The sequence below is a fragment of the Theobroma umbraticum genome, unplaced genomic scaffold, assembly GCF_002168275.2.
Source record: "Theobroma umbraticum cultivar Fairchild unplaced genomic scaffold, ASM216827v3 scaffold_20.0, whole genome shotgun sequence".
Classification (NCBI taxonomy): domain Eukaryota; kingdom Viridiplantae; phylum Streptophyta; class Magnoliopsida; order Malvales; family Malvaceae; genus Theobroma; species Theobroma umbraticum.
Window position 1 is genome coordinate 3,762,097 of NW_018397266.1, and position 18,123 is coordinate 3,780,219.

The window sequence follows — 18,123 nt, forward strand, 5'->3', positions numbered from 1 at the left end:
GTCATAGCCTTATACAAGGTTGGCTCATGACATTCTCCCCCACTCAATTTGTCGATGTCCTCATTGATTGGTTCACTTGGAAGTCTTCAATCTTCTACTTGAAGACGTGAAGATCAACTTCTTTTTCCCAAGTGATTTCATCTGTCCCCAAGCCTTCCTTTTTCAGTAGACACTCCTATGTTGCTCGTCAGTTGATTATGATCATATTCTTTGCTAGAATTTCCTCTACTTGGTGTTATGATGGTGGCTTAGTGGTGATGGTAGCTCTCATGGCTTGATTCTTGTTTGCATCTGCTAGATTTGCATGGAACGACTTCAGGTTGCTGACGTGAAACACTAGATGCACTTTCATCCACTTGGGTGGATCAATCTTGTAAGAGGTCTTTCCTACATTCTTCATAATCTGTACGAAGCCTTTATACTTCTGCACTAGTCATCTATCTCTTTTTTTTAAGAATCTGAGTTGTTCGGGTACCAATTTCAATAGCACAAGATCCCTCACGTTCAAGTGTTGCTTTCTTTGATCTTTGTTTGCCCACTTCTTCATGTGACTAAAGGATTTTTCTAAATAAGCTCAACGATTTTAGCATTCTGTTTCCACTCTTTAGCAAAGTTAAATGCTTGAGCACTTTTCTACTTATAAGATTCCACTGAGGTGTGGGGAAGTCTAGGTTGTTGCCTAGTGACAACCTTAAAAAGGGTTTTGTTTGTGGTTGAACTTTTTTGCAAATTGAAACATAATTGAGCCACATCTAATAGATTAGGTCAATTCTTTTTATTTACTTGTATGAAGTGTTGTAGACATTCCTTTAATAGTTTGTTGAAGCATTTTATTTGACTATCTATTTGTGGATGATAATTAAAGAAGATGTTGAGTTCTGACAGAATAACTTGAAAAGCTCTTTCCAAAAGAAATTAGTAAATCGCTGATCTCTTAATTGAGCCACATAGATTAGGCCAATTCTTCTGATTTGCTTGTACGCAGTGCCGTAGACGTTCCTTTAACAGTTTGTTGAAGTGTTTTATTTGACCATTTATCTATGGATGATAATTAGAGAGAATAAGATCATAAAGAGAGACTAAGATTGATTCAAAAAGTTGGGGTATTACATCATAAAGATTCTTAAATGTGCCTTTTAACCATTACATTAAGGAAGTGGTCTTTAAATCCTTGTACATCTTTGTAACAATAGGATGGATTATATAGTTACTATAATGAGCTTATTCCAAAATTTTCTTCTTTAGTTCCAAATCATTCGGAACACAAATTCTAACAATAAACCTCAAAGACCCATCATCATGAATACTAAAGTTTGGTTTGAAACCAAATTTAACCTCAAATTTCATGTGTTGGAGTTAAGGATCATTTGCTTGAGCAATTTTCATCTTTTGAATTAGAGTTGGTTGAACTAGTATGTTAGCCAATATTACTCTAAAACCATGCACCTACACATCGATATCCATTCTTCGTAAGTCTTCTAAAATCTATCTTTGGGAAGTAATTATTACAACCATGCTCTTAAAAGTTTTTCTACTCAAGGCATTAGCTACTTTATTTGCCTTACCAGGGTGATAACAGATGGTCAAGTCATAATTTTTCAACAACTTTAACCATTTCCTTTGCCACATATTCAACTCCTCTATGTGAATAGATACTTTAAACTCTTATGATCTGTAAAAACCTCACAAGACTCATCATACAAAAGATGTCTCTAAATTTTAAGGCAAAAACTACTATTTCCAACTTTAAATCATGGGTAAGATAATTTTCCTCATAAGGTTAAAATTGCCTAGAAGCATAAGTGATCACCTTGTAACTTTGCATAAAAACACTCTCAAGTCCTTTATTAGAAGCATCACTATAAATGGCAAAACCTTTCCCACCAACATGTATAGTAAGAATAAGAGCATATATTAACTTTTTCTTTAACTCATCAAAACTTTTTTCCCCATCATTCAACCATGCAAAACCACTCGACCATTAAAAATGAACTCCTTTCCGTATTAATCTAGTCAAAGGTAGTGCAATACTAGAAAAGTCCTCCACAAATTGCCTGTAGTACCTTGTTAAACTTAGAAAACTACAAATCTCAAAGACATGATTCGATCTCTTCCAATCCACCACTGCTTTAACTTTCGTTAGGTCTATAAAAATCCCATCCTTTAAGACCACATACCTAAGAAAAGTGTTTGTCAGATAAACCACGTAAGTGCACATATCATTAACAAGTAATAGAATGAAAGTAAAGTTTGTTTCCATGAAGAATTGACCAAATCTTTTTGCTAATTATTAAATTTAAAACAACCCAATCTTATCCAAACAACCGAATTTAAAACAACTAAAAATTAAATAAACTAAAATTAAAACTAAAACTAAAATATCAATTTAACTAATTAATTAATTATATTCTCTCTCTACTTACTAGATAGTTGAGTTGTTAACCCAGAGTTCTAATTTATTTATAAGTCTCTTTCAATGTTCATCAATATCTTTAAGAAATTACACATAAATATTCCTTTTACTGAAGGTATGGAACAAATGCCAAGCTATGTCAAGTTCTTAAAGGACATCTTCTCCAAAAAGAGAAAGGTATGTGAGTTTGAAAGTGTCTCCCTTACAGAGAAATGTAATGCCATTCTAAAAAATAAATTGTCACCAAAACCCAAAGATTTAGGTAATTTTACAATACCTTGCACTATTGGTAATTTATTTTTTGCAGAAGTTTTGAGTGATTTAGGTATAAGTATAAATTTAATGCCTTGGTCAATTTTTGAAAAGCTTAGTTTATGGGAATGTAAATTCATTTTTGTTACTTTGCAACTAGTTGATCGCTCTTATGTCTACCCAAGGGGAGTTATTGAAGATGTTCTTCTCAAGGTAGATAATTTTATTTTTTCAATAGATTTTATAATCCTTGGCATGAAAGAATATAGGCAAATTCCAATCATCCTTGGGAGGCCATTCTTGGCAACTATTAAAGCCTTGATTGATGTTGAGAAAAGTGAGCTCACTTTGAGAGTAAGACCAATAGGTAACATTTAATATTTTCAAAGCTTTAAAATTAGCTGTGACATCTAAAGATTGCTTTTTTGTGAGTGTGGTAAATGATTTTACAAAAGATGTCATTTTAGGAGAATATCCTAATGATCTTCTTGAAACATGTTTCGTTGCTAAATTTGACAAGGATAATGATGAATTTATTGAATATTCAAATTTGTGAAATACTTACTCCAAACTTAGAACTAAGCATCGATTTGAGTCTTAGATGTTTCAGCTTCTTTGATGCTTGCTTCTAATCCTTCCATTGAAAAACCACCTACTTTGGAACTCAAACCTTTGCTCGCACATTTAAGGTATGCTTTTCTTGGAAAATCTTCTACTCTTCTAGTTATTATTTCTACTTCTCTTACTAACATGCAAAAGGAGAAGTTATTGAAGATACTTAGAGAATTCAAGAAAGTAATAGGGTGGACCATAGCTGATGTTAAGGGAATTACCCCTTCTCTTTGCATGTACAAATTTTTTTTTGAGAAAAATTACAAACCCACAATTGAACAACAAAGAAGATTGAATCCATAATGAAAGAAGTGGTCAAAAAAGAAATCATTAAGTGGCTAGATGCTGAAATAATCTATCCTATTTTTGATAGCTCATGTGTAAGGCTAGTTCAATGAGTTCCTAAAAATGGGGGAATGATTGTAATTGCCAATGACAATAATAAGCTCTTTCCAACAAGAACTGTGACTGGATGGAGAGTTTGCATGGACTATCATAAGTTCAACAAAACTACAAGGAAAGATCACTTCTCTCTCCCATTCATTGATCAAATGTTGCATCGTTTGGTTGGTAAGGAATATTATTGTTTTCTAGATGGTTATTCTAGTTATAACCAAATTGCTATGGCCCCTGATGATTAAGAAAAGACTACATTTACATGTCCTTATGGCACCTTTGCTTTTAGAATGAATGGCATTTGGATTATGTAATGCACCTGTCACCTTTTAGAGATGTATGATGGCCATCTTCACAAACATGGTGGAGAAATGTTTAGAGGTATTTATGAATAACTTTTTTGTCTTTGTAAATAATTTTGATGATTGTCCTCTAAACCTTGCTGAGGTACTTAAGAGATATAAAGATACAAATTTAGTGCTCAACTGGGAAAAATGTCACTTTATGGTGCAAGAAGGTATTGTTTTTGGGCACAAGATCTCTAGTAGCAGCATTGAGATAGATAAAGCAAAAATTAAAATAATCTAGAAACTACCACCTCGAATAAATGTCAAAGGTATTAGAAGTTTTCTTGGTCATACTGGTTTTGATAGAAGATTTATCAAGGACTTTTCAATAATTTTCAAACCACTTTACAATTTATTGGAAAACGATGTGCCATTTAACTTTGATAATGATTGTTTTGTTGCTTTTGAAGAATTAAAGAAAAGATTAATTTCAGCACTTATCATAATTAGTCTCAATTGGACTTTCCTCTTTGAACTAATGTGTGATGCAAGTGATTATGTGGTGGGAGCCATTTTGGGACAAAGGATAAACTCTTTCATTCCATCTATTATGCTAGCAAGACTTTGAATGAGGCACAGAAAAATTATACCACAACAGAAAATGAGCTTTTAGCTGTTGTTTTTGCTTTTGGCAAATTTCGCTCCTATTTCCTGAGGACAAAGGTGATAGTGTATATTGACCATTCAGTTATCAAATATTTGATTGTCAAGAAAGATGTTAAGCCAATATTAATAAGGTGGATTTTTTTTCTGCAAGAGTTTGATCTAGAGATTTGTAACAGAAAAGGAACAGAAAATCAAGTGGCATACCACTTCTCAAGATTGGAGATTGAAGCTCAAGGTAAAGATTCAACCTTAATCAAAGAGACTTTTCCTGATGAACAAATCTTTCAAGTTGGTAAGAAATCACTTCCTTGGTATGCTGATTTTGTGAATTATTTGGTAAGCAATATTATTCCCCTTAATTTAAATTTTCATCAAAAAAATTTTTTTTGCATGATGTTAAATTTTATTTCTAAGGTGAGCCTTTCTTGTTTAAGCAGTCTAGAAACCCGATTTTTAGAAAATGTGTCCTAAAGGAAAAGAAACTCAAAGCATGGTTCACCATTGCCATTCTTCATATTATAGAGGACACTTTGGAGGAACAAGAACTGCTACTAAAGTCCTCCAATCAGTTTTGTATTGGTTTACATTATTCAAAGATGCTCATAATTTGGTTTTGCATTGTGACAAGTGCTAAAGAATAGGTAATATCTCAAAGTGACATGAAAACAAGGAGACATTGGTGAAGATTTCAAACAAGGCAATTAAAATCTGTAATTATTTGAGAAACTATGCAAAGGTGAGTATAGCCAAGTCGAGCATGCCAATCTGTAAGAGACAACCGTTCTCTAGCCAAGGCTTCTTTCTTTATTGGCAAAGTACGAAGAACTTAAATTCCATCTTTACTTGATCCTTGCAATAAAACCTTCCTGGTGTTCTGATCCTTAATAAGAAAAGTGTTAGGCTAGAATTCAAAAGAAGAAGAAATGTCAGTATCAAATTTTTGAACAGATAAAAGATTCTTGGTAATTTGTGGGATGCATAAAATATTTCGAAGTTTGAAATTGTCATGAGAAGAAAGAAGAAATAGAGTGCCAGTATGAGAAATGTGCAAACCTTGGCCATTACCCGTATAAAGTTGATCACCACCTTTGTAGACATTAGCGATTGTGAGATTAGAAAAATCTGAGATAGTATGATAATTTGCCATAGTGTCTGGAAACCAAGGTGTAGACTAGCCAGCATGAGTGAAATATGCAGATCGATAGGGTGAATAAGGAACAGATGAAGAAGATGGAAACGAGCCATAAAAGAGATGGCGAGCTTGTGGATTAGAAATTTGTCATGGAATATAACGCTTTTTGCATTTATCTGTTGTGTGATTCTTGAGTCCATAAATCTAAAAAGGGCTCTATGGGCAACATGAATGGGAGATAGAGGATTTCAGTTTGGAAGATGGTGGCATAAAAGGTGTACGAAGGAGAGGGGCAAAATTGTTGGAACAGGTAATAGATTTATGAACAATATTAGCAATTGGTTGTTCATGAGTGCTTTTAAGAAGAACAGAATTGTTGGAAGAGGTAGTAGATTTATGAATAATGTTAGCAATTGGTTGTTCATGAGTGGCTTTAAGAAGAATTTCATGAGCAACTAATTGACCATGCAACTCATGAAAAGGGACAAAATCAAGCTGAAGATTAAGGGCAGTGATAATATTATGGAAATCATTACCTACATTTCGATAAATAATGGCATTGAATTCAGCAAAAGTCATTGTTCGCCCAACAACACTCAATTCATCAGCGAGACTTTTAGCCCGTTGTAGATATTCAGAGACAGAAAGATCATTTTTCTTGAATTCTTGAAGTTCAATATGAAGCTAGAGTTGACAATTTTGAGAAATAAACCCAAAAGCATTGGGAAAAGCATGCCAAACAGCGAAAGAAAAGGATAACCAAACCACATATAAAAGATCTCTTCAGTTAGAGAAGATAACAGCCAAGAAAGAAGCATCTGATCTTTTTGAAACTAGGATTGATATTCACGATTGGAAATTTGTTCTTGGGGTATGGTGGGAGGAAGAATAATCTTGGCCGGTTCAAGAGAGGTTCCATCCAGAAAGCCATTAAGGTTTTGATAGTTTGTTTTCCAGGCTAGGTAGTTTTTGGTGGTGAGTTTGATAGAAAAGGTGTGATGAGCAGTTATAGGAGTAAAGAGAGGAGAAACAAAGGTTTGAGGAATAATACTCATGGTCATAAAGCTATGATATCATGTAGAGATTGGAAATATTAAGTTTTATTGATGGACAGAACGATATAAAACTAATTGATAAAACTAAGTATCTAGATAAAGCTAAGATGATAGGAATAGAAATTACAATAATAGATAAGGTCTCTGACTGTGTTTTGGATGTTGGTGGGAAGGTTTGTGTCTATTTCTTACGTTCTCCAGAGGGGCCTTGGATGATGTTCTTTACTTTTGGCCATGATGAGGTTCTGGTGACATTGACTACTACTGTTTTTTGTGATTCATGGTGTGAGTGGTGGACTCTGGTCTTTGAGATGTGCAGGAGATGTTGATGGGTTGTCTGTTGAAGAGCACCTATTGATCAGTGATCGCTTGGTTTGTAAGACCTTGGTAGCTGGTGCTGTGATGATTAAGGACTGTCAACCCTAAAAACACTCATTTATCTTATCACTCTAATAAAATTTCACTAGTATTAGACTTTTGTTTAGGGATTTATCCAGAACTTTACTTGTTTTTGAGATTATCCGTGTTGAGATGTTGCCAAGTGCTCCTTGAGCAACTGCTCCTCTTGTAATTGTTCAGAACAGGCTCTTTTTATGATAACTTCCATGCCAACAGGAGTCTCCAAACCTCAACGTTGAAGACTCCCCACGGCATTCCAGCTTATCATTAATAAAAACTCATCTTTTAAAAAAAAAACAACTCTTTTCCTAACGTAAAAGAAAAAGAAAAACAAATAATGTACATCTGCACCATAATATGCAAGAGAAAATTAGAATCTTTCTGACAAAAAAAAAAGAAAGAAAATAAAAAATAAAATAGTTTAAGATTAAAAAACCCCGATACGTCGAAGCCGATATTGTCACTAAACAAATACTGCAAATATCGATCAACTTCACTTGGTAGAAAGATAAGAAGTTTAAATTCTTTAGCAGCCTCTTAGGGAACACAACATATGCGAGTAATACTTCATCGCTTAACATAGCCATATCTTCCTCTTTTAGGCTGACCCAAGCCTCTATTCCATCCCCAGATACAGTATCCATGAAAACTACTAGATTCTTAAAAGTAAGGCTCGCGGAACTCACCCAAATAGGTTTCCCCCAACCAAAGTCAGCTTTATACATAGGAAACCTACATAAACTAGTGAAGCTAAAGGAAACCATCTCTCCTCTAATGAAACTTTCAGTGCTCTCTTTCATGACGTCCAAGTGACTCTGCCCATTTTGAAGTTGCCTACAATATTCCATGTCAAGTTTTCTTATGGAGTCCCTTATCTGGTAAACGAGACTACAACAATCTTCTTCAGAGTTTATGGATGGAACTGTCATCGCAACGCGGTAAAAATTTCCAAAAGAATGTTCTGTTAGCGGCGGTTCTAATCTTGGGCGTAAGTTTACTGCATGAATGATTGTGTGGAAGCAGTTATCAGGGATTGGTTTTGCTTTGGTTGCAGCAACAAAACGACTCCATATGAAAGCTGATAATGCCACAATGCGTGATGGGCCTTTTTGGTTTTCGGCACTTGCAGTACTCTTAGTGTATTTTGCTTTGATTTCCTGTATTTTGGAGGCAGTAAACACAAACCTCTTCGTTACAATTCTTTCTGTTGATATGCCAGTTCTCGGGTCAAACCCTAATGTGCTCTTTGGAGGGAACAATTTGGCCGATGCAAATTCTGGAGACACTATGTAACTCTCTCCACGAGCAATGGCTGCCCAAGTATTCACAAATGTGAAAAACGACAGGGCATCTGCAAGTTTGTGAGAAATACACACACCAATACCTATGCCTCCAGAATAAAAAACGTTGAATTGGATTCCTAGGGGCAATTCCTCAGCATCATCTAGTACAAAGGGAAGTAATTTGTTGAGTTCACTAGGAGCAGGGTTTTCTAGGATATCTGAAAGTTTGCACTTGACTTGGGCTTCCAAAGGGTATGCCCTCATCATTGCAGTCTACAAGCTGGTTATCCTTAATCCGTCCGGCTAGTGGGTAAAAATAGGATAGGGCATTGGACATGGACTGTTTAAGGTGGTCGGTAATCTTGGTTTTGTTTACTTGGATATTGCATTTGGTCATCGGGTAGAATAGAACCAAAGGGTTATAGACGGGAGGAGATATTTGATCAAGAAAAGAGAGTTGGTAATGGCGAAGATGATCAGGGGTTGGGGATGATGGCTTGATAATCTCTTTGGACATTACTTCAACCTCGAGCTTCATCTTTGCCCCAAGCTATCTTCGTGAACAAATTATACTTTGCTGATCTCTGTACCGTCCTGTTCCTGCTTAATGCGGCTCCAATATAACATATATTTATATAGATGTTAATGAGAGAAAAAAGGTTCAAAATCCCAAAATTATTTGTAAGGCCAAATCTCGGCTGTGATTCGAATGAATGGACAGCAGCAATTACGTAACAGCATACACGGTCCAAAGATATTACAACCAAGCATTTCTTTTCTTGCAGCAATTTTCTGGTTAACCAAACATGGTAGATTATGATAGGGGTAGCGTGCTTGCTGCTCTCAAGAATACAAATAATATGACTATAATAATTGTAGTAGGTCTAAGTATTTTATCTTCCATAAGAGGATTAATTTGTCTATCGACAAGACATAGCTAGGAAAGAAGAAAAGTTGCAGGCTAATTGTTGTAGCCATCACTCATCCCCTTGTACCTAATGAATTTCACATGGCCAGAGTGATTTCTTCTGAATATTAAACTTATCTTTTTGACTAAATATCTCAATTTTAGCGATCTTGTTAAGGTAGATTGTTTGAAAGATATTTTGTTGTGACAGATTAAAACATCTCTGGAGATATCTTCATTTACTATTTATCCAAGCATAAGGTTGTTACTCAGATGTTTCTTGAGCTAATCAGGGAGCAGAATATTTCTTGGCTCCTGGAATTATCACTTCTTGGCTATCGTTTACAGAATTTACTTCTCGCATTTCTCCGAATGTCTAACAATATTCACTTACCATTTGAAAAAAAATGAAGCTTCCAAACTTGGTGAGTTTGTTATAAATTGGTTCTAATTTTCAATTTATGCGGCAAATTCTCCTTTTTCTTTCTTTGTTATTATTATGTATGACTTGTATCTCATTAGAATTATTAGGTGTTTTAAAATTCAAAAGAATTATTTTTAAAAATTGACTGCCAACTACTATATTTTCAACATGTCAACAAACAGGGTACACAAACCCACACGCCTTGACTTCCTAAAACATAAAAACAAAAAATTATCACTTATTTGATTTCATTTGTCTTTGCATTAGACATGTTGATTCAATACATGTCATTTATTTTTCATTTTTTTATTACATTGGACATGGCATCTAAAGATATTAAAACCACTTCCAAAAACTTCAAAATTAAAAAAAAAAAAAAAAGAAAACAAATTAAGTTTTTAGTTTCAAACATTGAAGCAAATATCCATCTACCCTTTCCAAGAAAAGCATGGGAGCAGATTCGGAGGTAAAGTAAACTAAAACCCACAAGTTTAAGCATCCGAAGCTGAGCAAACAAACGCAAGCAACTCCTCATCACCTTCGAACCTAGCCATGTCTTCCTCCTTCATATTAATCCAGGCCTCAATGCCGCCACTTGAACCTGTGTCCATGAAAACCACCAAATTCTTGAAGGTGAGGCTAGCCGAGCCAACCAAATAGGTCTTCCCCACCCAAAATCGGTTTCATAAGAGGGAACCTGCACAAACTAGTAAAGCTGAAAGAAACCACATCTCCTTTTGTGATTTTCTCAGCTCGCTCTTTCATAAAATTCAAGTGTCCGCTTCCTTCCTGAAGTTTCCTCACGTAATCGCCATCTATCTTCCTTATTGCATGTCTCACCTCGCTCACGATGCCAAAACACTCTTCCTCGGAGTTTATAGACGGTATTGCTATTGCAAATCGGCTGATATTACCGAAATAGTACTCTGGCAATGGCGGATCCATCCTTGTGCGCAGGTTCACTGCGTGAAGCACTGTGTAGAGCTTTTCAGGGTCTGGTTTTCCTTGAGTTGTAGCCATGAAGCGGCTCCAAATGAAGGCTGAAAGTGCTTCGATTCGTGTGGGGCGCCTTTGGAATTCTCCATTACTTGCACCATCATCAGCATACTTAGCTCTAAGTGCGGCAATCATTGAAGCACTGAACACGAACCTCCTTGTCACAATCTTGTCTTTAAAAATTCCAGTGCTGGGTTTAAATCCGGATATGCTTCTGGCAGGAAAAAGGGTGGCCAAATCAAATCGTGGAGGGACCGTATCACTGTCCCCACGAGCAGTGGCAGCCCAATTATTAAGAAACATGATTAGAGATAACGCATCAGCAATTTTATGAGAGATGCAAACGCCGATAGCCATTCCACCACAGTCAAATATATTGGCTTGAATTGCCAAAATCAAGTCTCCTACGTTATCCAATTCATAAGGGAGTAGCTTGTTGAGTTGGGCAGGCTCGGGTTGCCTTACGACATCTGAAAGTTTGCACTTCACTCGGGATTCAACGAAAGGGACGCCTTCATCGTTGCAGTCAATGAAGGCATTGTCTTTGACACGTCCGGCTAAGGGATAAAATCGAGTTAAGGTCTCGGACAGGGATTTCTTCAGCCACTCGGTTCTATTGAAATTACCCACATTGACATCACAGTCTATTGTATAGAAAAAAACCATTGGCATAAAAACAGGGGTAGCAATTTGGTCAAGGAAAGAGAAGTGGAGATTTCGAAGGTGGTCAGGGGTTGGAGAGGAAGGCTTAATAATACCTCTGGCAATGACTTCGACCTTCATTTTGGCTTTTAGTCTCGAAGCGAAGTGGAGATTTCGAAGGTGTTTAGGAGTTAGAAAGGTGCCTGCTTGGCATTTGGCGGAGATTGCCCCTAACTGCCATCTTATATAGTGCATGCACAGACAGGAGGCAGAAAGCAGATGCATGTGGGTTTTAGTAACATTATTCTCTTAGCAAAATCGAATTTGCATTCTGTAGTCAATATGGCAGGTTAAGTGGAAATTTCTCCTGAATCTCGAGGCCCCGGGGACTTTGATTTAATTAGCATTCACACATGAAAGACGCGGATTTTGCATATCGGTAGGTTTTTTTGCATATTCAACGCACTAAATTAATTTACAGGCCAAATCCAGTGCACCCCTTTTCTATTACTTAAACATTTACTTCCAGTTTTTAAGTATACACTACTCCCATCCCTTTGTCACATTTTGTCTCCTTTTACTTTTCACTGTATGGCTCTTATGTCACGTTGAGGTCAGTCTAAGCTAAAACTTCACTCTAATTGATTACTATATCATCATTTTGTGTGTGTGTGTCTATATATATGTATATATATATAATTTGGGGGGCTATATGGCCTAATTGAGAGCCTATCTTCTTCCTAGTCCTATTGCAGATTAAGAGTGTATTTATTGCAAAGAACATAAACATTAACACATACTGAATCATATGGTAATTAATGATCATTTCATAAAACGGCTCATCTATGGTAATAGACACTCTCATTCTTTGGACTGATAGCTCTAATTAGAGTCACCAAATTCTTTTAGAAGATTTGGCAGAAATATCCTTGTTTTTCTCTCGTGTTTCTGGGCCCGGCTGCATATCCGATCTCCCTCACCAGCATGCCATATACCTGCTCAGCCATCTGACCTTACGGTTGCAATACTTACCCCAGGGGTTAGAGGGATTAATGTCAAAGAGCTAATTACATGCAATCCATTAATTGGAAAGGGAAAGGCAAACTCTTAACCATTGGTAAGCAGAAAAGGCCCCATAATCAATGGATGATCAATCATATTCACATATTACTATCAAAGAGAAGGAAATTCAAACCAACAAGCCTAGATTACTTCTAGAAAATCATCACTATGACTTTTCTTTCTTCATTCTTTCCGTGTGCTAAAGTACTTATCCAAAATTTTGAAGTGGCCATTACTATTTTCAGTAGCAGGCCACGGATTTCAAAAGCAGAATGTCAAATTAATTAAGCATTGCCTGATAAACGAATGATGGATATAATATATGTATGCATATATGAATATATATATATAACCCAATTGCATTGCAGTGACAAGGATACGTACGGTAGAGAACGGTATTGTTAGAAAGATTTGATTTCAGCAAATGTTAACCCAAGCCTTGGTGTTTAGTTTATTATATGGACATATATTTTTAGAAAAACTTGAATTTCTAGAGACACTATGTTGAAGAATAATGATTGTTCCATTTCTTAGAAGCAGCACAAAGCTGAATTTTAATTCATATTATCAACTATAAACATTTTATAATTAATTGTAAAATAAATTACTCATTTGGTCACTTAACTTTCGAAGAATTTGTTTTCAATTACTTTTAAAATAAATTACCCATTTCATTATTAAACTTCTCAAAAGCTTATGTTTTAATCACTCGATTTTAAAAAATTACATTTCAGTCATCAATAATTATAAAAATTAATATTTTAATCATTCGATTATCAGAAGTTAACGTCAATCTACGTGACTGTCAGGGAACCCCTAATTCAGTGATTTATAATGAAATATTCTATCTTTCAAAAAAATAATTAAGTTATTAAAATATTAAAAATGATTTTTTTAAAATTGAGTGATAAAATAACTCTTAAAAAATTAAATAATTAAATAAGTAATTTACCCTTAATTCCATTCTTCGATTAGAATATGCATCTGATCAAGGTTCTTTCGGGTTACAACTTACCAAAGGTATTAATTTCAGATTATTTAGCTGAATGAGGTGTTACCTTTTGCCCTGCTATGTCGTGTTAATCCAGAAAGAGCAACAAAATCTAAACAAAACTTGAATTCTCGCATTCAAGCAATATTGTTTAAATTTGAAATATGCTTTATTTTCATCTTTTATGAGTATAAGATACAGGATCGCTACTCAAGTTTACTTATAATCAAGAATCTACCACCATAGATAAGTCTCTTTTTTTCTCCAATAAGAAATTCCAAACAAACTCTTCCTTCTCATTAGTACCTCAATTTGACAATGCTTTAAGCTGACTTGCAGGTGATATATATTGATTCTTCATTCTGGCACATAAATTAATTGTTTTCCAGATTTGGGAATGCAGTGTACGATCAAACCTTTTGTCAATCAGTTTATTACCCGACAGGCAAAATCTTCATTGAGAGCAAGGATTACACTATGCATTGTATTGAAGCATATACAGTAGATGAAATCATCTTGAAGTCTCGGAGCAGGCCGACTAACAAAAACAGAGAAGATCTCATCTGCATCTTTGCATCCTTCCCCACTACAAAAAGGGCTCTCGAAAGTTACCCACCTCTTCAGAACCTGTTGCAGCCCATCATGGCAGCCAACTGAATGAATTAAACAAATTTTATTACTACTATATTTAGGTTGTGAACATATTGGTTTTCATTAAATTTGAAGTTACTATCGACGTTCTTTGGTGTACTCTTTTTAAGTTTTAGAAGGAAGCAAGAGTAGTAATCAAACCCCTAAAGACTGGGGTTTATTAGAGGGGGATATTTTGTTGAATTCTTGGACTTGGAGATATGAGGAACTAAACCCTAGTTAGACTTCTTGATCTAGATTCTTTTACCAGCTTGGATGCAATAAAATGCTCTAATTTCATACGCCGACCCGCTAGATCTAGGTCGTCATTAATGAAATCCACTTGTCTGAGCAGTCCTTTTATTGGACTTATCATCACTGCTCGGGCTTTGAAATTAAAATTGGAGATCCGGTTAGGCAAAAGTATAACCTTGCCATAATCGGTAGTCAATTATAAACATAGTAGATTCGACTTGGGAAAATAATAAGGCTAGTTAAGACAGGCGTAATTAATTCACCATCAGACAATAAATTTACCGGCATATGCATGCAGTTGTTTAGCAACTAATTTAGGCCACAAGCTGGATTAAATTTAATTTATTAGAAATCGTAGGTGATTATAGCTCAGAAGTCAGAACCCAATCTGCTTCGAGGGTTACAAGCGTGAAACTTGTCAACGTTCAAAATTGTCTAGGAACGGCCCGTACGCTTATTTCAACAATTTTTGCTGTTGAAAACAGAGAACCAGAATCAACCAGGTCGACTTTCCTTTTGCGAGAATGTGATAAGAAGGGGGGACAACATCAACTTGGAGTAAAGCAAAAGGAAACTTCTTAGTTACGGTTCTATAACAGAAGACTTTTTGCTTTTTTGGCCCAGCACACAATGTTGGCCAAGAAGAAAAGAGACCTGCCCCCGGAGGAGCAAAGATGAACTCTTTCTAAAAGTTGGAATCTCTTTATTATTTTACCCTGAAACAGCACATCTAAACAACTAGACAGAGCATCGATGCTAGCTTAAAACCGAGCCCAAATCAGGAGGGGCTGGAAGTCAGCCCCTGGACAAAATCTCAACCAGGGAGGAAAACTGTCGTGAGTCTATTTCAGCAATAACCTTTTAGGAACTCTTTCCCTGGGCTGCTGTCTAGATCACATTTTGTGTATAATATTGGTACGGGATATGAAATTAACTGTATATTATCATTAAAATTATTGATTTATTCAGGATTTTAATTGACATTGAAAGGAAAATTAAAAAGAAAAATCTCATTTATAAACAACCTTGTTTATTATTATTATTATTATTTTATAATTGAAAGAAAGGAAATTTGAATCTACTCTTTAAACAATAACTAATGAATCAAATGTTTGGATGTAACTTTGTTTATTACTTAATTAAATAATAAGCTAATAAATTAAGTAATAAAATCTCAATGCTTTTTCACACTTACAAAGAAACAAGATAAAATGAACCAGTAATGACTTTTTTTTGCCATTTGATTCAGATTTCAGTCCTCAGAATCCATGAAGCTACTTAACTCTGACTAGATTCGTGAAGGCCTAAAACCCAGAAGCTTTGACGTTAGAAGTTGGAGAAACATACGAAAGGAAATCCTTGTCAGCTTCAAGTTTAGCCATGTCTTCCGCTTTCAAGTTAATCCATGCCTCAATTCCATCTCCATATTTGGTGTCAAAGAATGAACACAAGTTCTTGAAAGTCAAAAGAGCAGAGCCAAGCCAAACGGGCTTTCCCCACCCAAAGTCAGCATCATACACAGGAAACCTGCACAAACTGGTGAAGCTAAAGGTGACCACCTCTCCTTTCATGAAGCTTGCAGCCCTGCTTTTGATGAAATTCAAGTGCCCGTCAGTTTCTTGAAGCTCCTTCACATACTCGGCATTCACTTTTCGAATTGCTTCTCTCATCTGGTTCAGAATGTCATAACATCCATCTTCCTCATCCATTGATGGCAAGGCAATCGCTGGTCTGCTGATATTCCCGAAATGGTGATTTGGAAGCGGCGGATCCATCCTTGTACGTAAGTTCATAGCATGAATCACTGTGTAGAGCTTTCCTTGGTATGCTTTTTCTTGAGTTGCAGCCATAAAGCGGCTCCATATGAACGCAGATAAGGCCTCAACGCGAGTTGGACGCCTGGCATCGATGCTTTTGTTGTCAGTGTATATGGCTCTGATAGCTGCTATTGCAGCAGCATCAAAGACAAATCTCCTAGCCACTAAATTCTCCTTTATAATCCCAGTCCTCGGGTGGAACCCAGAGATATCCTTTGGTGGGAAAAGGATGGCAGAATCGAACTGAGGACTTATCATATCAGTGTCACCACGAGCAAAAGCTGCCCAGCAGTTTAAGAACATGAAAAATGACAAGGCATCACCAACCTTGTGCGACATGCCAAGGAAAACTACCAAACCGCCACACTCAAGGTAGGTGACTTGCACCATAGCAGGTAAGGCAGTGGCTTCATCAAGCTCAAGAGGAATGAACTTGTTGTGATTATTTGGATTTGGATTTTCAAGAATATCAGAAAGGTGGCAACTAGCCTTGGCTTCCACAAAGAGAACACCTGCATCGTTGCAGTCAATAAAGTTATTGTCCCTGACCCGCCCTGCCAGCGGGTAGTACACAGATAATGCCTCGGATAAAGATTTTTTTATCCTGTTACATTGTTCTAAGTTGCTAGCACCATGTTCTTTGGGGTAGAACATAACCAAAGGCATGAAAATTGGGGGTTGAATCTGATCAAGGAAAGAGAGTTGGTAATGGCGAAGGTGGTCAGGGGTTGGACATGAGGGTTTGATCATTTCTTGGGAAAGTACTTCGACATCAAGCTTCATTTTTGGTGTGTAACAAAATGGCAACTCAGAATTGATGTGATACGCAAAATGGAAATTGGATATCTGCACCCACGACTACCAAACTGGGGTTTATATAGAGGAGATAACAACACAAGTCTAGCACCATTGTTGGTATTATATATATCTTATAATTGATAGAAAGGAAAATCTTGGAAAATAATAATGTGAAAACATGCAACTTGTGGGCGGTTATTGATCTCGTCTAAAAGCATAATGACTAAATTACATACTGACGGGCAGTTAATGCTGACATGGTTTCATTAGAACAATCGCTGTTTGAAACTTGAGGCATTCACAACTTAACCCAACATACTTTCAGAGAATTACCCAATTCCTCTCATCTTGTGGTACATGCATTGCTTATAACAGATAAATTTACGAAGCAAGAAAGGTATTCAAAGATTAACCACTTCTTTACCTACTCTGCTTTGATTAGAATATATCCATGCGTACCATTTCAATTCAAAAGCTAATCGCCAATTAAGACCTCATGTTAAAGCCTAGTTTGATAGATGAATAAAATTAAGGATTATATGCATCCGATATACTAATGAATTACTCAATTAAAATTTTATGTATTTATCTCGTATCTAGTGGTGAAAATAAGCTTTTTTGACCTCAAATGTGAATAGTGATCAGCTCCCATGGGCCATTGAGGAAGAATAAAACTAAGAGTGCCAAAAATTCAAAAAGGAATATTGTACAAAAAGCCATGAACCGACATATATGTCTAGGTATGTCTAAAAGAAAAAGTGAGATTTGACAATACTCATATTCATGCCACTTGGAGGATTAATCGTATTTCCATGATTGTGATTGAATAATGTCTTTGCATCCAGCCCTTTCTGCATCTATACAGCACTTTTTTTGTCTTCCTCCAACTTAATTCCCTTTTCTTAGTCAAAATCCTTCTTTCTTTCCCATGGAATCAAGAGAATAAGTGAGGCATTCAAGTATGACACGGTTTCCTGGGGCAATTGTTTAACTTAAGAGTTTACTTGCACATATAGATTAACATTGTAATTAAAAGATTGACTTGAAGAGTAGGGTTTTTTGTTTTAAATTTAAGAAAAGGAGTTTTTTCCTTTTAGCAGGAGATG

The 18,123-nt window shown here is 35.9% G+C and overlaps 3 pseudogenes; all 3 read right to left on the bottom strand.

Annotated features, from left to right (window-relative positions):
- Positions 1 to 5,974: 5,974 nt before the first annotated feature.
- On the bottom strand, positions 5,975 to 9,107 carry LOC110423247 (stemmadenine O-acetyltransferase pseudogene; annotated as a pseudogene).
- A 937-nt stretch (positions 9,108 to 10,044) lies between these two features.
- On the bottom strand, positions 10,045 to 12,066 carry LOC110423224 (stemmadenine O-acetyltransferase pseudogene; annotated as a pseudogene).
- Positions 12,067 to 15,527: 3,461 nt separating this feature from the next.
- On the bottom strand, positions 15,528 to 17,117 carry LOC110423342 (stemmadenine O-acetyltransferase pseudogene; annotated as a pseudogene).
- Positions 17,118 to 18,123: the final 1,006 nt, after the last annotated feature.